This window comes from Chenopodium quinoa, unplaced genomic scaffold (genome assembly GCF_001683475.1).
Source record: "Chenopodium quinoa cultivar QQ74 unplaced genomic scaffold, ASM168347v1, whole genome shotgun sequence".
Lineage (NCBI taxonomy): Eukaryota > Viridiplantae > Streptophyta > Magnoliopsida > Caryophyllales > Amaranthaceae > Chenopodium > Chenopodium quinoa.
This window is the reverse complement of record NW_018742980.1, coordinates 440,089-462,892: the sequence shown is the minus strand read 5'-3', so window position 1 is coordinate 462,892 and position 22,804 is coordinate 440,089. Positions and strand designations below refer to the sequence as shown.

The following is a 22,804-nucleotide window of genomic DNA, read 5'->3' as shown; positions in this document are numbered from 1 at the left end:
TAGGTCGAATAGACTTACCCATTCGGCTGGGAGAAAAGGGAGAGGGACGCCACTTGGTGGTCCGGTTCTTAGTTGTTGAAGAGCTGACCGCCTATAACATGATTTTAGGTCGTCCCACCCTAAATGAGTCCAAAGTTGTTATCATTCCTTCAATTCCCTTATGCTTCTCAAGTTTGAAAGGGATGCTGGAACAGTCGGCTCCCTACGGGGAGACCAAAAGACGGCTAGGGAGTGCTATCTCTCTGACGTCAAACCCATTGTGGTTGCATCCGGCCCTAGTGGAGAAACTATAGACCTTGATAAAATCAAGGAAGCAGCGCCTGCTCCTTTAGTAGGCGGCAAAAAGAGAAAGGCCGACCAGTTGGTGGCCGTGAAAAAAGAAAAGCAATAGCAATCACTAACCAGAGAACGGCCGGATGAACTTCGTCCCTAGCCGGCTGGTGAGCACATTGATATTATTCTGGATGACACTCGTCCAGAACGTACTGTTAAGGTGGGGGCGGCTACTTTTTCTAAATTGGGTGCAGACCTGCACAACCTATTGAAAGAGTTCAAAGACATCTCTGCCTTTGAAGTGAACGAGATGTCAGGCATCAGCACGGATCTAGCCGTCCACAAACTTGCTGTAGATCTGAAAAAGAAGCCGATTAGGCAAAAGAAGAGGAACCATGGTGAAGAAAGAAGTCAGGCGGCAACCGCCGAGGTGAAAAAACTATTGGATGTCGGGTTCATTCGGCAATGCTACTTCCCAGATTGGGTTGCCAATGTTGTGCTCGTGAAAAAGCCGAATGGTACCTGGCGCATGTGTGTTGATTACACAGACCTGAACAAGGCATGTCCGAAGGATAGTTATCCTCTTCCAAAGATCGACAGTCTGGTCGACTCTACAGCTGGCCATGCCTTGATGAGCTTTATGGACGCCTATTTAGGCTTTCACCAGATACCCTTATGGAAAAAAGATCAAGAAAAGACGGCATTCGTCACTGATAAGGGTTTATTCTGCTATACTGTGATGCCATTTGGTTTGAAGAATGCACCTGCTACCTTACAGCGAATGATTAATACAGTATTCACTAATCAAATTGGAAGGAATGTGGAGGCGTACATTGATGACATGATAGTCAAATCCAAACTTTAGACGGATCATCTTACAGACCTCCGATAAACATTCGCCACACTCAGGCGGCACCAGGTCATGCTCAATCCCAAGAAGTGTGTCTTTGGTGTTGACTCTGGGAAGTTTCTCGGATTTTTGATTGATCAAAGGGGGATAGAGGCCAACCCAGAAAAAATACAGGCGGACATAGACATGCAGTCGCCCCACACTGTAAAAGAAGTTTAGAAGTTGACGGCATTGGGGAGGTTCCTCAGTTGGTCAGGCGACAAGTGCCTCTATTTATTCCAAGCTATTAAAAAGAAGACAATGTTTGAATGGGGGCGGATGCAGAGGCGACTTTTCAAAAGTTGAAACAACACTTGCACTCTTTGCCAAGGCTGGTTAGTCCTTTGCCAAAGGAAGTGTTGTACATGTACCTAGACGTCTCTGACCATGCGCTCAGTGTTGTTCTCCTTGCTGAAAGAGGCGCCACCCAGCCCCCGGTCTATTTCATCAGTTATGTTCTAGGGAATGCAGAGCTGAGGTACCGCATGGTTGAAAAATTTAGACTTGCTCTCTTTACGGCAATCAAGAAGTTAAAACCTTACTTCATGGCGCATCCGGTAGTGGTTTACACAGACCAACCAATCAAGCGGCCAATGACAACCATGGAATCATCCGGCCGAATGATCAAATGAGCGATTGAAATTTAAAGTCTTGAAATTTCCTTTGAACCAAGAAAGGCAGTGAAGGGATAGACGTTTGCCGACTTCATTGTCGAAATGACAAGGTCGGCTGATCCTGAAAACCCTGATTAGGTTTGGAAGGTATATGTGGACGGGAGCTCCACCCTGAACGGTTGTGGTGCAGGCGTCATATGTCAGTCTCCTGAAGGAGACAAGTATGAATATGCATTACGATTCAAGTTCCAAGCCTCAAATAATGAGGCAGAGTACGAGGCCCTACTAGCTTGCATCCGCATGTGTAAGGCGGCTGGGGAAAGGAAAGTGGACGCCTACTCGGATTTGCAGTTGATTGTTAGCCAGTACCATGGTGACTATGAAGCCACCCATCCGACTATGATCAAATACTTGAAGGCGGTCAAGGAAGAGGCAGGGACACTTGATGAATTTCATCTAAGTCAAGTGCCCAGGTCAGAGAACAATCAGGCAGATGCTCTCTCTAAACTTGCATCATCCGCCTCCTCTGATACACCTAGGTCAGTCTTCTAAGAAGTTATGGAAAAAAGAAGCATTGAAGAAGATCCCATTGGAGTACTAGACCGAAGCTCAACCTGGATGGATGGCATCCGGGCTTACATATCAGACGGCACCTTGCCGGATACTTACTCAGAGATGGTTACAATGAAAAAACGAGCGGCTAGTTTTGAGATTCATAATGGAGAACTCTTCAAAAAGAGCTATCTCCAACCTTTATTGAATTGTGTCACCCTAGAGAGGGGACAAGAGGTTTTAGAAGACTTACATTCAGGCTTCTGTGCCTCCCATATAAGAGGCAGGACCCTAACAAAGAGAGCCAGGCGGCAGGGCTACTTTTGGCCTACGCTTGAAGAAGACGCCATGAAAATGGTGAAAAAATGTGACAAGGTCAAAGGTTTGGCAAGCTCATACACCATCCGGCAACTGATCTGACGGCTATCCATAGTCCAGTGCCATTCGCCAAGTGGGGCATGGATATTCTAGGACCTTATACGCCTGCTACAGGCGGACAGAGGTATATCCTGGTTGCTGTTGATTACTTCACCAAATGGGTTGAAGCATAGGCGATCAAAGGCATTAAGACCAAAGATGTTATCTCCTTCATCTGGAGAAATGTCATCACTCGGTATGGGGTACCCATGTCTATGGTATTTGACAATGGTCTTCAATTTGAGACGCCTGCTCTCAAGAGTTGGTTGGGAGACCAAGGGATCTCTCACTATTTTGCATCAGTCGGTCCTCCTCAAGCAAACGACCAGGTTGAAGCCTTCAACAAGTTAATCTCAGATGGCATCAAAAAGAAAATAGAAAGAGCTGGCGGCCTATGGGCTGACGAATTACCGCATGTTCTGTGGGGCCATCAGGACGACTAAAAAAGGGGCGACTGGTGAAACCCTATTTCTCATGGTTTAAGGGTCAGAAGTTGTTTTGCCTATTGAACACTATGAGCCGACTCTTAGAGTCACGTTATATGATGAGGAGGCTAATTGGGAGGCCATGTGGCTAGCACTGGACTCAATCCTAGAACGCTGGGGCAATGCTGCCTTGCGCCATAAGATCTACCGTCTGAGAATGACGAGAGCCTACAACAAAAGAGTGCACAAGAGCCCCTTGAAAGTAGGGGACTTTGTGCTACGAAAAATGGAGGCGACTGGTAGGGCCAATGAGCAGGGAAAGCTGACTTCCAATTGGGAAGGCCCATACCGGATCTATGAAGAAGTAAGAAGCGACACCTACCGCTTGGAAACACCAGACGGCAGGCAGCTAGCCAGAATTTGGAACGTAGACAACTTGAAAAAGTACTACTTCTGAGACTTGTAATCTTATTTTGTACTCTAAGTATCAATGGAAAATGCATTGTTAACCTTTAATGTATTTCTCTCATGGAATCGTCTGTATAAAGTACAATCGGCCTTATTTAATATTTTAAATTACTGCTCCAACACGAGCAAATTTAAGCTAAGTCTAACAAACTTAGCAGCTATGTGTTGTTCCTTTTAGGACAACCTATTGAGGCCAACGACCAGATGATATAAAATTAAAACAATACGTCTGTCCCAACATGAGCAGGCGCCCGGCGACATTCATTTGGATGAATTCGTTGCAGAGAGCATCTCCCATTTGGGTGGCACATTGCTCTGTGAACTGATCAAATGAGACCAAGATAACAAAGACTACCGATTGCTCTAAAAACATGCGGTAATCTCTAATATCTAAGTCGGATGTCGAATGTTGTTGCTCAGGGGCAACACAGTCGGAAAAATTTGAGGATATGAGCTAAGTTCCACACTTAGTAGCTAATTGAGTAATAAGCTAAGTCTAAAGCTTAGCACATGAGAGGAAACAACATGCGGCTAACGGCGTCTACTTCTTCTATTTACTCAAAACAAGGTGACAAAGATTGATTAATCCCAAAGGTTAACTCAAAGTTGCTCGACCTGAATAACCTAAAATGGAACCTAAATGGTACGAATGAAGCCGCCTAACCTTTTGACAAACAGACGGTATTCGGCCACTATTCACTAGGCGAAAACATGTAATCCGCACCGGTTCAAACCCCCCATTTCGCACTGGTTTTGAACCGGTCTTGATTTGGGGGGTGCTAAAACCCCATGCATTTCGCACCGGTTTTGGGTGAGAACCGGTGCAAAAAACCTTACTTTTCGCACCGGTTTTTGCTTTAAACCGGTGCCAAAAGTCCCTCAAAAAAATTTTAAAAAAACTTTTAGCACCGGTTTTGTTCCAAAACCGGTGTTAAAAGTGCCCCAAAAGAATAATTTTTTTTTTTTTTTGTATTTTTTCCACTTAAATTGATATATAAACACTAACATATATATAAAGTTACATATTTTCATTATAAAAGGCTGTAATATTACAATTTTCGTCAAAAAATAAATAACATACAATGTTACATAAGCACAATCAACATGGACATGCAAAAGGCTCTCAGGCAGACTAAGCTGGCATTAGAAGCATTCCGATCATAGCATTAGTCGAGTGCAGCGACCTTTACTCCTGAAAAAGCAAAATCACCATTACAACTTTCATAAAAGTTTAAGCTGACCAAGAAGACATATATATTGCTAAAAAACTCACATCTACATCAGACATGAAGAAAAACTTTCCAAAGCTATAATATCCGATGTACACAGTTAAGATATCACTGAACTTCTGCCTCATAATATGAATTAAATTCAGAACTTGAGATGTCGATGTACAGTTGCTCACAAGAGAACAAAAAGGAGAATGAATCCCAGAAGTCAGAACAAACCAATGAATCCCAAAAGTCAGAACAAACCAGATGTCAGAATAGCCTGTAAACGAGTAATTAACTAAGTAAACATTAAAGAGGGATGACGGCAATACAAAATTAAGGAGATCGTTCATCATTTACGTTTGAAAGCAATACAAAATTTGAGATAAAAAATTAAGCTTCCCTTAAGTCTGAAATGATCTCATGGACTATACACAACAGATCGCTTTGGCTTTAATATGTAATTAAAACAAACACATTTTTAGTATCTCACAATCTGATAAAAATTATAACTTTTACTTGAAAAAAAAAATCTTCGGCTTTTCAGATGTAACAGAGAACTATATATAGATGCTTAAAATAAAGACAATATACTAATACAAAGTATTCATCTATACCAGATTACCAGATAATTATACTACAATGAAAATGCCTTTAACTAGTTAGCAGCTAGCCTCATTGAGTTACAATCAGGCTAATTTTATAGACACAATTAAATAATCTTTCAATTTGTCGAACCAGTTGAGCAACCACCACCATTTCCAAAAAGAAAGACTGGAATTCTGCTCTCAGGGACAATACAACTATACGTGTGCATATTCAGTTTAGTATTCCAGCAAGATGAGAAACCTCTTATCCATTAAAATGGTAAGCATAAAATATTCGGGGAAAAAAAATAGAAAGAAAGATTGAATGTTGACTGACTTACATTGTGTTAGGTTTTCAAGTAATTCACAAACAAGAACTACTTTAATAATTGTGGGAACAACACCTAACTTTGTATAATCAAAATCAAATTATACAATAACTCAAATACAAACCAATGTATTTCAACCAAACACAAAATTGCCAAAGTATTACAGAAAATATAATGAAAACACTAGTTGTGAAAGATAATATACTTGCCTCTACTCCAAGCTTTAACAAGCAACGTGAACATGAGAAAACCGGTGACCACTTGAGTCTCAATCCTTGACACACTGACTTAGGCGTATGAATACATTCCTAAAGAGTTTAATTTCCCCACAATGGTGCTTGGGTTTCATCCGGAAATACTCTTTGAGATACAAAAGTCAACCCAATTGTTCTTTGCACTAAGAATCAAATTGATGATGAATAATTCACAAAGAAGGCAAAATTCAAGAAGATTTCTCACAAAAGTTTGCAAGAATTTTGAGAGAAATTATGGAAATTTCTTAAGGAGAATATCAGAGAAAATGTTCTGTTTATTTTCTATCCCGAAAATCAAGTCTTTAATAAAGACTTAACCGTCAAAAATTCGCGAAAAACAGATGGCGCGGGCGCTCCACCGGGAGGAGCGGGCGCTCCTCTTCTGGAATCCCAACTTTCTGATTTTCCAGAAAGTTGACGCGATTTTGTCGCGATTTAGGCGCGGGCGCGCCACCTGGAAGAGCGACCGCTCCTCCAAAGACTTGCCAGATTTCCAGAAACTCATCGCGGTTTTGGCGCGGTTTTATCGCGGGTCGCGCCTAGCTAGTGCGAGCACGATCAAACAGTAGAGCACGCTCCACTCCGACACTCTAAATATTCCAACAATCCTCCCCCATTTAGAGTGTCCCTTTAAACATTCTCCAATTCTATCATTTAGCCACATCTTATGCATCAATGTTAATGTCCCTTCGGATTGAATTAACACCTAGTACAACACACTTAACGATGATCATATCCCATGATTTCCATACGGATTGAATCACACGGATATATCCAATCATTCGAAAGTGAAGTACACATAAGACAAATCGAATTAATCATCACTTGACACCTTTAAACAGCCATGTGTCCGTATCTTTCATAAGTTCATCGAAGTCTATATGTCCATCTAACTTCTTGAAGCGGCTAAACTTCGAACTTATATAGGTAGGTTCTCATATACGTAAATGTGCCCTTGTGACAAGACACTTACATTTAGAGCTTCTCAACTCTAAATCTTTGAGAACTTTAAATGACGCTACCTAACACATCACAAGTATCATAGCAATATGGGTCATCAAATATTGCTAACAAACATCAAAATTGCAAATTCAACCACATCAAATCTAAGACTTGATGTTTCTTCAAGCGTTAGATTGGGTTTCACAAATTTGTGTTTTTGGAAATAAACCCATTCCATTCATAGCAAATATGGTGGAATGTCTTGGCATTGCCTTTGTAAAGCAATTCGCCAAATTCAACTTTGTTGGAACATAGTCAAGACTTATGACCCCATCATTGATAAGCTCTTTCACTAGACTATGCCTTAGTGAAATATGCCGAGACTTACCATTGTACACTTGACTATAAGCCTTTATCAAAGCCGAATTGGAATCACAATGGATTGCCACCGGTGGCGTTGGCTTTGACAATAAAGGCAACTCTATCATGAGATTCCTCAACCACTCAGCTTCTTTACTAGCTGATGCAAGAGCTATAAACTCTGCTGCCATAGTGGAATCAGCTATGCAAGTTTGTTTCTTGGAAGACCATGAAATGGCACCTCCTCCAAACATGAATACCCAACCACTTACAGAAGAGTCATCCTCTTTGTAAGTGATCCAACTAGCATCCGAAAATCCTTCTAAAACCGAAGGAAATCCACTATAAGATAGACCATAGTCTAACGTACCCTTAAGGTACCTCAAGACCCTCCTTATTGCAAACCAATGCTGAGCACCCGGGTTACTAGTAAATCTACTTAGTTTTCCCACAGCCAATGCAATATCCGGTCTTGTACTAGTCACGGCATACATCAAGGATTCAATTATCCTTGAATATTCCAATTGGGAAATTGTTTTCCCCAAATTCTTAACCAATTTGACATTTGGTTCCATGGGGATGTTCACGGAACACTTATCAAACATATTGAATCGTTTGATCATTTTCTCAACATAGTGAGATTGACTTAAAATAAGTCTTCCATTGTCCCGAATTATCTTGATGCCTAAAATGACATCCGCCTCCCCCAAATCCTTCATCTGAAAAGATGAGGATAAGAATTCCTTGGTCAATTCTACTTGTTGTAGACTTGTACCAAAGATAAGCATATCATCAACATATAGACAAATGATGACACCATGACCTTTGTCATCAAATTTGCTATATATACACTATCAGCTTGATTCACCTTGAATCCAAAGGACAAAATTGTGTCATCAAACTTCCGATGCCACTGCTTTGGTGCTTGTTTAAGTCCATACAAGGACTTAACCAATTTACACACCTTATCTTCTTGTCCTTCCAAAACAAACCCTTCGGGTTGTTTCATGTACACTTCTTCCTCTAGATCTCCATAAAGGAATGTCGTTTTGACATCCATTTGATGGATTACTAGATTATATACCGAAGCCATTGCAATTAACAACCTTATCGAGGTTATTCTTGCAACCGGTGCATAGGTGTCAAAATAATCAACACCATGATTTTTCCTAAAGCCTTGGATAACCAATCTGGCTTTAAATTTCACTATGGAGCCATCCGGTCTCCTGTTCCTAGTGAAAATCCACTTGCAACCAAGAGGTTTGCAACCGGAAGGTAAATCCTCTAAGACCCAAGTGTTATTTCCCATGATGGAATCTATCTCATCATTTATAGCCTCTTTCCAAAATGCACTATCTTGGGAAGAAATTGCTTCACTATAAGTTTTTGGGTCACTATCCACATTGAAGCAATATGGAGTAGTGGAACTAAGGACATCCCTAGAACCTTCAACCAAATAAATTATGAAGTCATCTAGAGGATTCCTAATTTTCCTTTCTCTAGTACTTCTCCTCAATTAAGGAGTTTCAACATTCTCATTATCGAATGTACTTTCATGAGTTTCAAGTTGATCATTCAACTCTACTATCTCCCTATCATTGGCACTAATTTGTAGATCTTTCGGTCTACTCATTGATGAAAATCGATTTTCATCAAAAATTGCATCTCTTGACACTATAACTGAATGAACAGATATATAGTCATTTTGTTCTATTACATAGAACTTATAGGTTTTGCTATGCTCAGCATACCCTATAAATATGCAATCCAAGCCCTTTTCACCGAGCTTTCTTTTCTTGTTGCCGAGCACTCTTACAATTGCCCTACAACCCCAAACCTTGAGATACTTCAAGTTTGGCTTTCTCTTGTACTAAAGTTCATAAAGAGTAGATTCTTTTCCCTTTGTGGGAACCCGGTTAAGAATGTGACATGCTGTCAACATAGCTTCACCCCAGAACCCTTCACTCAAACCTGAGTAAGACAACATGGAATTAACCATTTCTTCAAGAGTTCTGTTTTTCCTTTCAGCTACACCATTTGATTGTGGTGCATAACCAGCTGTAGTCTCATGAATTATACCCAAAGATTGGAAATAACTTGGATCATAGTATTCCCCTCCCTTATCAGTTCTAATTCTCTTAATAAATGAATCTACTTGCAATTCTACTTCCCTTTTATAAATATCAAACTTGGTTAAAGCTTCATCTTTGGAATGCAAAAGATACACGTAACAAAACCTAGAATAATCATCTATAAAAGTGACCATGTATCTTTTGTTCGCCAAAGAAGGCGTACTATGAAAATCACACAAGTCACTATGGATTAGTTCTAAAATGTTAGAACTTCTCTCAACTCTCTTAAATGGAGTTCTAGTGATCTTGTTCAACATGCAAGTAGAACACTTATTAGGAGAAATATCACAACATGGAATCAATTCTTGTTTGGACATGAAAAGCATTTTATTATAATTAACATGTCCTAATCGAGAATGCCACAAGTCAAAAAACTTAAATCAACATGATTATCACTTGCATCAACATTCAAACAAACATCACCAAATCCATACATGTCTTTCAAAGAAAGCTTAAATAATCCATTACATAAATAACAACGACCTATGAAATTTGTTCCTCTAGTAATAATACACCTATTAGCTTCAAACACTAGTTTATAGCCAAGACTATTAAGGGAAGGCCCCGATACAAGATTCCTACTAGTATCCGGAGCATACAACACATCCCTAAGAATGATTGCATTCCCCGAACTAAACATTAGTTCTACTTGTCCTCTACCAAGGACCTTGATGGTTGAATTGTTCCCCATAAAGAGATCTTCTCCATCACCAACCTTGTGAAAGGTTTTGAACCAATGCCTCATCTTGCATACATGCCTTGAAGCCCCCGAATCAATCCACCATGAGTCATCATCCTGCACCATAAAAATGTTAGGATCCGTTGCATTTAAATCCAAACCGGAATTAAATTCAACCTCATGAATTGGATTACCTTTGGTGGGTTGTTCCTTGCTAGTGCTAGCATGGCCCTCCTTGGCTTTCTCCATCCTTTTCTTGTAAGAAAAGCAGTCCTTCTTGTGGTGACGAACTTTACCGCATTCCCAACAAGCAAACTTGTTATTGTTTGCTTGCTTCTTGGACTTTCCCTTGAAAGAGGTATTATTCTTCCTCTTTCCACTAGTGGAAGCACCAGTTTTTCCTTCCTCTACCAAATTAATGGTAGATGAGCTAGGATTCCCATCCTTAGCACTTTCCATGGCTCTTATCCCTTCTTCAACTTGAAGATGGGTGGCCAACTCGGACAAAGACATGTCCTCTTTCTTGTGTTTAAGCTCATGCTTAACACTTTTCCAACTAGCAGGTAACTTGTCAATTATACTTGAAACAACAAACAATTCATTCATAGATATACCATGTTGTTTCAAGTTCCCATAGATTCGTTGTAATTCATGAAATTGGTCCATTATGGACCGACCATCAAGAAACTTAAAATTATTAAAATTACTTACTAAAAACTTCTTACTTGAAGCATCTTCAGCCATATATTTCCCCTCCAAAGACTCCCAAAGCTCCTTGGCCGACTCCACATTTTGATAAACATCAAAAAGATCATCCTCCATACCATTCAAAATATGACCACGACAAATAAAATCATCGTTGTCCCATTTTGACCTTTCCCAAACATCTTCCAAGGATTCATTCTCATGTTCACTAGGCCTTGGAGTACTAATGACATAGGCTACTTTCAAAGATGTAAGAAGAAAGTACATCTTCTTCTTCCATCTCCGAAATTCCACACCGTCAAACTTCTTGAGTTTAACAAAATTTGTGGTCAATTCTTTCAACACTAGACATGCTTGATTACTTCTAAAAACTTAAACTCTTTAGATTGTTAGGTTTTCAAGTAATTCACAAACAAGAACTACTTTAATAATTGTGGGAACAACACCTAACTTTGTATAATCAAAATCAAATTATACAATAACTCAAATACAAACCAATGTATTTCAACCAAACACAAAATTGCCAAAGTATTACAGAAAATATAATGAAAACACTAGTTGTGAAAGATAATATACTTGCCTCTACTCCAAGCTTTAACAAGCAACGTGAACATGAGAAAACCGGTGACCACTTGAGTCTCAATCCTTGACACACTGACTTAGGCGTATGAATACATTCCTAAAGAGTTTAATTTCCCCACAATGGTGCTTGGGTTTGATTCGGAAATACTCTTTGAGATACAAAAGTCAGCCCAATTGTTCTTTGCACTAAGAATCAAATTGATGATGAATAATTCACAAAGAAGGCAAAATTCAAGAAGATTTCTCACAAAAGTTTGCAAGAATTTTGAGAGAAATTATGGAGAATTTCTTAAGGAGAATATCAGAGAAAATGTTCTGTTTATTTTCTATCTCGAAAATCAAGTCTTTAATAAAGACTTAACCGTCAAAAATTCGCGAAAGACAGATGGCGCGGGCGTTCCACCGGGAGGAGCGGGCGTTCCACCGGGAGGAGCGGGCGCTCCTCATGGTGGAGCGGGCGCTCCTATAGTAGGAGCAGGTGCTCCTCTTCTGGAATCCCAACTTTCTGATTTTCCAAAAAGTTGACGCGATTTTGTCGCGATTTAGGCGCGGGCCGCGCCTAATAGAGGCGCGGGCGCTCCTCCAAAGACTTGCCAAATTTCCAGAAACTCATCGCGGTTTTGGCGCGGTTTTATCGCGGGTCGCGCCTAGCTAGTACGAGCGCGATCAAACAGTAGAGCACGCTCCACTCCGACACTCTAAATATTCCAACACATTGTATACGGTGAAAGTGGTCTTGGTTTTGGCTGTGCGGAAGTCTGCTCATTCCCTGCATCTTATGCTTCAATAGATTCAACTGGACCATTATTTGACAAGCTAGCTGTCTGAGATTCAGCACCATCCGAGGCCATGGAAGTGGCCAATGAATTAGGAGTTGTTGGGGTTGGCGAAGTAGGGGGGCTTCAAGTCTTCATATCTGCAAGGATAAGAGAAGATAACCAATTTTTTTATCAGCTATTTTCCCAAATAATTTATGAGTTGAAATGGTAATCTCAAATGTTGTGTAAAGATGAGAGCCAACTACTGACTAGCTAAATGACTTGACTAAATTATGATCCATAGAATAAAAACTTCAAGTAAAAAGGTATTTCTATGTTGTAGTTAAATGAAGCCAAAATACAAAGGGCATCTTGACTGAATCAATTGAGTAAATGTGGGAGAATGATGCATGCACATGAGTAAATTACCTATGGTAATCTAGTTTATTCACTTGCTATTAAAACATACTACACTGTGATTCCACTTTAGCCAGATAAATTTGATTATATAACTTACGCAGTATAAGGAGAAAGAGGCTGCAATTTCTGTGATTCCACTGTAGCTGTTACGACATATAGGACAAGCCCTCAATGTGGAATTAACATCCATTCCAGAGGTTGGTGAGCTGTTACGCCAAAATCTGATGCAAGTTATACAAAATGGGTGGTCAGATTCTGATAGCAAACCAAACTTCCGTTCAGAGGCTGTTGTCTTAGCGAGCACACGTTCTAAGCACACACTGCACTCTATCTCTTGACTGCGTTTCAGTGAAGGAACATAGGAGTTTGTCGCTAGGTATTTGACCCAAAAATCCCTAAAATCCAACATATTATCTTCGATAATACAACAATGAAACCCCAAAATCTAAAATAAAGTCAATTATCTAATTAAAATTCAAAAACCCTAAAATCAAAAAAATTAATTAAACAATTCCCCACCCAGCCCGGCAGCCATTCCCCAACCCAGCCCCGACTGCCACCCCCTCCCCCTGCACCACCACCGAAACCACCCTCCTTCCAGAGCCACATGAGCGCAATAGACCCCCCGCCCCAGCCCCACCAACGAAACCGCCCAAAACTTGAATTCCCCAACCCGAAACCACCCTAACTCCCATCCCTTTCCCCACCCGAAACCCCCAACGTCATGGCATCATTATCCTAATTTCCAACTCCTCCATTTTGTAAACTATGCAGATGTGACACTTCTTTCTGCACCATGATAAATCAGATGAGTACAGACAAGGTTCATATAATTTAACTTCTTTATGATATCCAACACCAATCCAACAACAGCTTAACTATTTTCTTCAGAAAAATATTTGAAACATGAAGACAGAAATTATACTAATGTACTAAAAATAAAAAGATTAGTACAAATTCAAGTGAGAATTGAGTTTGTTTGGCAACAAGACTTTTGCATTTTTACACAATCTATGAAATATGTGTCTATTAATATAATCTTATGCTTCTCTTAGAAGAAATTCTCTATTGTATTAGTTCTTGGGATGATATAAGATAGAGATACCTTCAATTGCTGAATTTGCATTCTCATGGCAAGGACATCACCAGAAGCATCTTCGTTTATAACGGCCTGATAGGTTGAACAAATGGATATAAATATTATAATTAATGAACATGAAGCTAACCAGTTAATATTCTTTTAGAGAATGGTACTTAAAGGCAAATATCTAAAGAAAACCAACTTAGCCAAACACAAAGTAGTACAGATTTCCTGACAACATACATTGTTCTTTATAAATTTAGCATGCTGAAACTTCAGGGTGCTAAGAGTCTCCAGTGAGCAGCTGCAAGAAGCCGAAAAGTTATATCAAGGAATAAAGTTCTAAATAAAGAAAAATCTACCTTCTATATTTGGAACTCAAGATAAAGAAAAACAGGAAATACTCTGTATCTGCTTAAGCAAAATTATAAACTCTGCCATCACCTCAAAATAGAAGAGAATTATTCGAGATTGCTAAATCAACACTACCATGTGTATAAGATATAAACTGAACACTTTGCCTGGTTTAGATTCCCATTACATTATAGATGAAAGTGGCGATTAAAAAGAAAAGGGATGCAGGAAGCACTAACCAGTTGGATGGACTAATATTAGCAATTATAGTGGTTTTTGCATTCCCTCCAAGTGAGTTGAATTCCAAAGTACAGCTCAAGTCAGACTTGCAAATAGGATTCCTTGGCAGATTAATGAGCAAAAAATTGTGTTAGAAAATACCTGAAGCAAAAAGGTTAATTTTGAATCTCGATATGGCACGTGATGGGATTTTCCATTGGATATGCTCACGAGGTTCACTATCGCGAGTCTGAAGCATTATATTAAGTAAGGACAATCAAGAGATAAATTCTTTACTGTGAGCTACTGCTATATAGTTTTAATTGAAAGAAGGAAAAACAGACCTAAAGTTGACAGTGACTTATTGATATTTGTGGCTTCTTTAAGACGGTCACCTTCTGCACCAGAACTCTTTTGCCTGTAATGATCATCTTGGTGAGGCTAAGACTTGAAATAGATAGCAGTAAAACACTCAACAAGAAGACTAGATTCTAGAACAATAATTTCTCTCTTTCTATTTTCTTTCTTTTGTATTAGTCTAGTACTAGCAACGAGTTGCAATTTATGATTTTACCTTTCAGAGCCAGCTAAATCTATAAGATTTAGTCGAGCAAAGCGATTATGTGTTACACCTTGGGATTCCCACTGCAGTTTTACCACCATTCATTAAGCACTTAAATTTCAAACTTTGAAAATTCTGCACTATAAAAGAGCTGGTTTTTTTTTTTTACACATACTAGACTTAGAGGGAAAATACTTACAGTACTCTCAATAACACAGGTGAATACACTGTGAGAACGACTACTTGCTCTATTCATGTTAGTGGCAGCCACCTTTCTGTTTGCAGCACCCTGACAACCATTAACATTCCTTCATTAGGCACTTGTATATAGAATTCGTAAAAAACAGGCATCGATTAAAAAATCAGTCACCTTAGAGACTTTGAAACATATTGCGAGATTGTCATATTTACCATTCACGAGTTCATATTTGAAGATGACAAGTGGAATCATCACATAATTTTACTAGTTGATACGTATTATTGCTAGTCATCCTAGAAGCTCCTAGTTAATTTGCAACCTTGTCACAAGATATTTGTAAAGTTTGTTGTTGTAACTCATTCAGGAGGCCCCTAGTAAAGAGGCATATTTTAAGAGGTCAAAAATCATGTCAAGAGTTGAGAATACTTGAGATTGGCTCCTTAACAAACCATGCTCTCACCAAAACCTAACCTAAACTTTAGACTTTAGCAAAGAACAAAAGATTATCTATCACCAAACAAACTTAATTATGCTTGTACAATCTAATCAAGGTCTTCTGTAGGTTGAGTATGTGTTTAGTTAGGTTGATCAATACCTGAAGAAGTTGTTGCATAACATCTCGAGCACTAGTGACCTCTAACTCATTTGGGTTTTCAACATGAATGCCTTTCTTCAAGTCTTATCTGAAAAATGAGGAGCATAAGCTTTAGTCAAAACAAAACAACGAAATTCCAGAAAATTATAACATCAACAATTAAATGTTAGTCAAAACAAAACAAAGAAATTCCAGAAAATTAGAGGCTAAAAAAATCTAAATTAACAAAACCCTAGAAAATGCCAATATATTTCAGAACTAATAGCCTATAATAATTTGAAAACAACAACAATAACAATGAAATTGCCCCAATTTTGACCTAAAAACTGCAATCAAAATTGTAGCCCTAGCAAGAAGAAAACGAAATTGAGGTAAGAAGTTAAATAAATATAAGTTAACAGCGAACCTGGTGGCCAGCTGTTGGACGGTGGTGGTGGAGCACAAGGACGGTGGTGCGTGCGACCGGAGCAGGCAGAACCAGCAATGGTCAACGGTGGGCACTTGCAAACACATCCGGTGGTGCTTGAGACAATTAGAGGATGGAACCCACCACCACTAGCACCGACAATTAGATGAAGAACCAGCAATGGTCGACGGTGGGCACTTGCAAATCAGAAGCCCCTTCAATGGAGAATGTCGAGTACGCTTCAATGGAGGAGAGAGAGAGGTAGATGACAGAGGAGGAAAGATCGAGGAGGAAAGATCGAGGAGGAAAGAGAAAGAAAGAATTATAACCGGTTTTTTTTTTTATTTTACAAGAGTTTTCACACCGGTTCGAATTGAACCAGTGCGATGTACTAACTTTTCCCACCGGTTTTGTTAGAACCGGTGCGAAATCTCTTTCCCTCAATCCGGCCAATTGTTTTTCGCACCGGTTTTTAAAACCCGGTGCGCATTTGGCGGTGCCCATTTAAGTTTTTCTACTAGTGATTCCTATTTAGGTTAGCGAAACAATTAAAGCTACCGCCTGTAACCCAACAAGCGGTTGCTACTTTGGTTAAACATCCCGTTTGACGCCTGTTTCTGTAATGGTACCAAACAAACGGACATTTACAATCAATAAAATAAACTAAGTACAAAACTTAGTAGCTAAGCGTGGTTCGTCTAAAGAACTATATTGAGGCCGATAGCAAGATAATTTTGTATGTTCGCCTGTGCATTGGCCGACTGACCGCCTGGTTTGGGGCAATCACCATAGTGATTGATTCACCTGGAAATTAGTCATACTCCTTAAAGTATTAAAAATTCCCAAGTCAATCAATTCACCTTTGAAAACCAGGCAAGCAGTCGCCAAGGGCAAGAATAATCGGTATAATGAAATAAGCATTCATGAAAAAAGCAAGTTACTTATACTTAGCAAAATTTATGAAATGCAAAAATTTAAAGCAATTTGGAGAACCCAGCCAAATGGCCGGATGATTCATATAAACAGTCGGCCAGGTGATCGACAAACATGAGTTTAAAATTTGTCAATAAACCCGACCCCTTGGTCGGTAAAGATACAAGCAGAGCATACGGCACGCAGGCCGAAGAGAAATTACATGGCCATTCGGCCGCAGAAAAATCACCCAAGGGCCTAAGCTTCAGGAGGAGGCTTATCAGTATCATGAGCCACATCCTTCTGTTCCCCAGTAGGCTCCTTATCCTTTTCAGCATCCACCTCCTCCTCCTCCTCCTCCTTGTCCGACTTCCCCGAGGTAAAATCAGACGACTACTCCTCTTCTTCTCCCTCAACCTCTTTGGCTTGGTTCATGACTTTCTCATTGTACTCTTAAGAGGAGGCGGCGAACTGATTATGCAAGGCCTCATAACTGGACTCCGGGAAGAGAGCCCCCAAGTCATCTTCATGGCGACGTTGCATTCATCCATCATGTCCTTGACCAGGGCCGCCTTTTCCTCCTCAGCCCTTGGAGTATACTTCTTGGCGAGTTGAACTTCCTGGTTTTGTAGGCGGGCTTTCAGCTTGTCCACCAGGGTTCAGAGGCCGGCTGCTTCCTGGTCCGCCTCTTTGAAGGGCTCAAGCTTGGCCTTCAGATCCTTGACTTGTTGCTCCAGCTCAGAGATCCTCTTCTTGGCCGCCTCTAAATCCGTTTTGGCCTGCAAGTTGGCAGCCGTCTGATAATACACTATGTTAGTAGTCAGAAGTTCATTTTGAGCAATTTGGAACATAGTTGTGTCAGAAACAGAGGCGGCTCGAGCTTTCGCAGACTTTACCTCTTTGGTCTTCTCGTTTATGGGCTTGCGGAGACTGTGCACTAGCAGCATAGACTACAATTCGGCCAAAAAACAGACGTCAATTATAGACGGCTCACAAGTTATCTAAACAAGAAATAGAAAATCTTTACAAGTATACCTCAGCCAGAAGAGCGAGGATGGTGTCTAGGTTAAGGGTGTCGACTCCTCTAACCGCCTCCTTGTCCTCAAGGGAGATGACTTTCAGCATGGACTTGGCCAGCTGTACAAGATCCGACCTTTGAGGGGCATCTGCACAATCAATACCCTGTATGTACTTGGTATAAATGCGACCAACAGACCGACTACTTTCAGAAGTGTTGGCTGACTGCTAATTAAACTTAACCCTACAAGGGTAGGGCAAGGGGTTTGAACAACTGATACCTTCTACCGCCTCTCCCTCATTCGGAGACCGGCTGCTCTCTAGGACGATTGTGGACTTTACCCCATTTGGAGGAAGGGTCCTTCCTGGCCTGTTGGCCACATGTTTCCTGGCTCTCCCAGGAGTCGTCACGTCACCAGCCGCCTGTTTCCTAATTTTAGGATTCAACTGTGAGGAGGAGGAAGGCTTTCTTGAGTTGCCCTGTAACAAAAACCACAATAAGTAAGAAGCAGGCGACAGAAAGCTAAATAATACTTGTTCACAGTTGAAAAAAATTCACCTTGGACGCCTGCTTGGCAGGCGACTCTTTCGCAGCTCGCTTACCCAGAAGGGAGCGGTAGTAGGTGGCAGGTTTCTTAGTGGCCGAAAGTCTTTCCATTTCTTTGTCTGTAAAAAGATTTCAAATGGTTAGATAAGATGTACAAAAAACAGCCAAGTCTAACAAATACTGTAAACACATTCGGCCAACTACCTCTCGGCTTCTCAATACTAAGACTGCAGGCGGCCAAATAGTCCCCGTAAAAAAGCCAGTCATGATGAGGAACGTAACTTTGGGGGATGAATTCTCTCGCCCCTGTTTCGGCATTCGCTTGAATGTTCACTTTGAAGAGACCCTGGTCAAGGATCTCCTCTTTTGCCTTTCTTGGAACAGGCGGCTTTTCAGTGGCGCCTGTTAGGAGAGGTGGATTGCGGTTCCACTTGTTGTACTTCTTGTTTCTCACTTTGTCAGGGCAAGAGACTATATAAAATTTGTTTTCTCTAGTCTTTCCACTTGTTCTCCTTCCCTATTGTCATCATATAGCCCTTGTGGCTAGACAAAGTGTACCAGCCGGCACCGCTTGTTTCTGGGGTTTTACTGAGATAGTGCATATGGGCGTAAGCCTCAAAGCTTGGATCCACATTCATCATCTCACTATCGGCAACATACCCCAGAATGTTGAACCAAGAATTGGGGGCAAGTTGCCAGACGCCCAACTGGTATCCATCCAAAATCCGCTCTACGGCCGGATGTAAGGGAAATCGAAGGCCAACCTGGATGGATGCGTCATAACAACCGAAACACTCGTCCCCGTAGCTGGTCCTTTCTGGCCAGACTATAGTGTCCTTGGCATCCGGCACGCAAAGGATGTAACCATGGCCCATGATATGGTCGGCCCTAAAACTACCTATCTTCTCAGACATGGTCTTCTGCCTTCCTTTAGGAACATGGCAATAATAAGCGACATACATATCTCTCCGGCCAGCAGCCGGCTCAGCCCAGTTCTCCCCCTTCTCCGCAGAATGGGACTCTCTCGCTTTTTCCAGCCGAGAGCGTAACTCCTCAGAGGCGTCAGACGGCCTGCCAGAGGTGCTCGCTTCGGGTTTGCTGTCAGAAGAGTCGGACCCGCCGTCCGCCTGACGGGCTAGATCAACAAAGCCTAGAATGTCATTTTGAACCTCCTCCCCTGATTCTTCCAAAATGGAATCATTGGGGGTGCTTGGGGTGCAAGGTGGCACGTCAGATATCTCACTGACAGGCGCATAGAAGGAGGAGCTGTGTGAGTTTGTCACCCTTGCAGTTCTTTTAGTTCTGGCCATGGTGTCCTGCACAGAGACATAGTCAGCCAGACTTGGAGAAGTTCGCAAAGAGTGGTCCAGGAAGGGGCAGTCGGCACTCCTAGTTCTAGATTCAGCCGTCCCCGGTGACCGGCTGATCACTAACCTAGGTCATGCCGTGTGCTTTTGGGATACCATTTTCAAAAAAAGAAAACAAAGAGAAAGTGCAAGAGAATACAAGCGATTACCTTTGATTTGAAAAGATTGAAGGTGCTTGAAAAAATCTAGCGGCTGTAAGAGCAGGCAGTTAGGTAGCAAGCGGCAGTCGTTCTCCAAGAAAATGTCAAGGGCTAAAGTCCAAAATCTGAAAATTCTAGAACGTCCAAACAAATGATTTGGACATCCCCTATTTTATACGGGGGGTGAATTTCAAGAGACAGAAAAAAAAAGGGTAAAACCTTTGGCCAATCAGAGTGTGACATCTGTCACAGGCACCACGTGGCAAGCCATGTCACCCGTGTGAGGGGCAAATGATTAGGGGATTTAACCCCGCCACGTGGACCAATTAAAATCTGCCACGTGTCATCCACGTGGACCAACCAAAGTCCGCCACGTGTCACCTCATGAGAGGTCCAAGGTAGACCAATCAGGTCGCGACACATGGCTGACAGATTGCCAACTTGGACAAGCAGCCTTCCAAGGCCCATACTCCAAGAAAGCCCAGCCAGGCCTAGGTTTTCCGTAAACCTAGGATTGGCACACATTACAAAACCCTATAAAAAGGAGATGTTCCCCCTTGGGGAATAGGAGATTCAGAAATTATTAAACACACGTGTACATTAATTGCTGAGCATTAACTCCAGCTTTAATTGCACTTCTTGAGGGCTAAGGCTCGGATTTCGAGGCTATCTGAGATAGCCGGATGATCACTTCTCATCTTAAAGGAGCCTAATTCCCTTTATTTTCCGCATCTTTTACATCCGAACACGTTCTAACTTGATCGTCGGAGGCGAAACTCCCACCCACGGGAGTCTCTGTTGTTTTGCAGGTACAGGCGTCTAGAGGCCAGTCTTGATGTTGTAACTCTCCCGCAGGACACATAAAAAACCCCGAAACACATGTCAAAGGTCGTTTTATTGGAGGATTATCAAAAGGTTGTTTTATTTTTTTGCAGACGGGGCAAAGGTCGTAAAAAGCCCCTGAGTTATTTTTTTATTCACCATATACCCACGAGTTTCACAAAATGTCACCAAATGCCCTTAATGACTGACAACGGTTAACTCCGTTAGTCAATAAGGTTAATTATGCCACGTGGTAGTATATGATTATTGGTTGTTTTTTAAAAAAAATTAAAACTAATTATAAACTTAAATAAAATAATTATTAAAAAAAAGTTTGAAACCCTACCAACCCCTCCTCCCACTAGCCCAATCTCGCCGGCGGCCTGCCAGAATCCTGCCTCTCCCCCACACCGACATCAGCACCGACCCCTTCCGTTGCCGGCGAGCCCACCTTCTTCCCTTTCCCCTCACCCACAACACCTTACCCTCCTCCCTTAGCCCACCGACCCACCCCAACCCTCAATTATCTCGCCATTTTCAACCTCCATTGGATTCTCGGTTAATTCACTTAGTGAACCATTGACCATTCCCGTGAATCTCCTCTTCTTGATGTCAATATTCGAAGTGAAGAAAACCCATCAAATTCCTCAAATTCTGAACCCAATTTCGATAAAAAACATAGGGTTTGGTCCATGTTTGGTCTCGACTTAATTAGCCCTAAATCGAGTGATTATGAACAAATATTTGATGAAAATCGAATGAAATTGGTTCCAAATTAGTCGAATGGTTCGATTACGGGTGGTTTTGTGGGGAAAGAGGAGAAGAGGAAGTGTAAGGAGTATTGGGTATTTACTGATTGGGGGGTGAGGGTCGATTTAGGGTGGGAAGAAAGGGGAGGGGGCTGTTTTCGAAAGAGGGGAAAGGGGGGAGGGGGGTGTAAGGGTGGGGAAATGAATTGGAGGAGCGAGGGTAGGATGTCGTTATGGGGGCAAAGAGAAGCTAAGGGGTAGGCTTGCTGGCGATGGAGGGAGTAGGCGCCGGTACCGGCATAGGGGGAGGGGTTGGGTGTCTAGCGGGGGGAGGTTGGGCTAGTGTGATGAGGGGTGGTGGGTTTAATTTTGTTAAAAAAAATTAGAAGTTTTATTTTTATTTTTTAATAGTTAATTAACTAATTAGAAAAACTGATATGATGCTGCCCGTGGCATAATTATCCCTAATGACTAATGGAGTTAATCGCCGTCAATCATTAAGGGTATTTGGTGACACTTTTGTGAAACTGGTGGGTATAGAGTGAATTTGAAAAATCTCATGGGTTTTGGTGAATAAAAAAATTACTCATGGGTATATTGTGAAAAAAACCATATATTTTCTTATACAGAAAAAATAAAAATATCATTATATGCCCAATTTCCAATAATAGGTTTTACAAATATATATATATATTTGTAAAACCTATTATTGGACAATGGGCACATATTGATATTTTTATTTTTCTGTGTAAGAAAATATACGGATTTTTCACCATATACCTCTGAGTAATTTTTTTTTTTACCATATATTCTTAATTGTATACAATATTAAATTTATATATACTTCCACTAGTGGAAAAAACGTCATGTACAACACACTATTTGTAGCAAACCTATCTACCGAATCTTGCAAAAAATCATTAGTCAATGCGAGTCAACCATTTAATGAATTAATAGCAACATTTTTTTTAATCTAAACACGCTGCAAAAAATATACAAAAATTTTAACAGAAGTATTTGCAGTGCTCTCAATTGAAGCACGTTGCAAAAAGAACCATTTATTGCATTGTTCAATAGTTTAGAAAGCTATTCCCTCCGTGTTTAAATAAATGAAACGTTTGTCCTTCTCTGGTCGTGTTTCAATAAATGAAATATTTCCTTCTCTAGTAATTCTCTCTATTTTTTTTAATAACATTCTACTAACTAATGGTCCCCACAAAACCGCTTACTCTCTTCT

General features: G+C 40.9%; 1 long non-coding RNA gene across 1 annotated transcript; it reads right to left on the bottom strand.

The window, feature by feature from the left end:
- Positions 1–12,705: 12,705 nt before the first annotated feature.
- On the bottom strand, positions 12,706–15,120 carry LOC110729306. The gene is made up of 6 exons (XR_002512875.1): positions 15,013–15,120; positions 14,826–14,896; positions 14,272–14,669; positions 13,922–13,982; positions 13,703–13,768; positions 12,706–12,992 (listed from the first exon to the last, which is right to left on the bottom strand). It is a non-coding gene; the product is annotated as an uncharacterized LOC110729306 (long non-coding RNA).
- Positions 15,121–22,804: the final 7,684 nt, after the last annotated feature.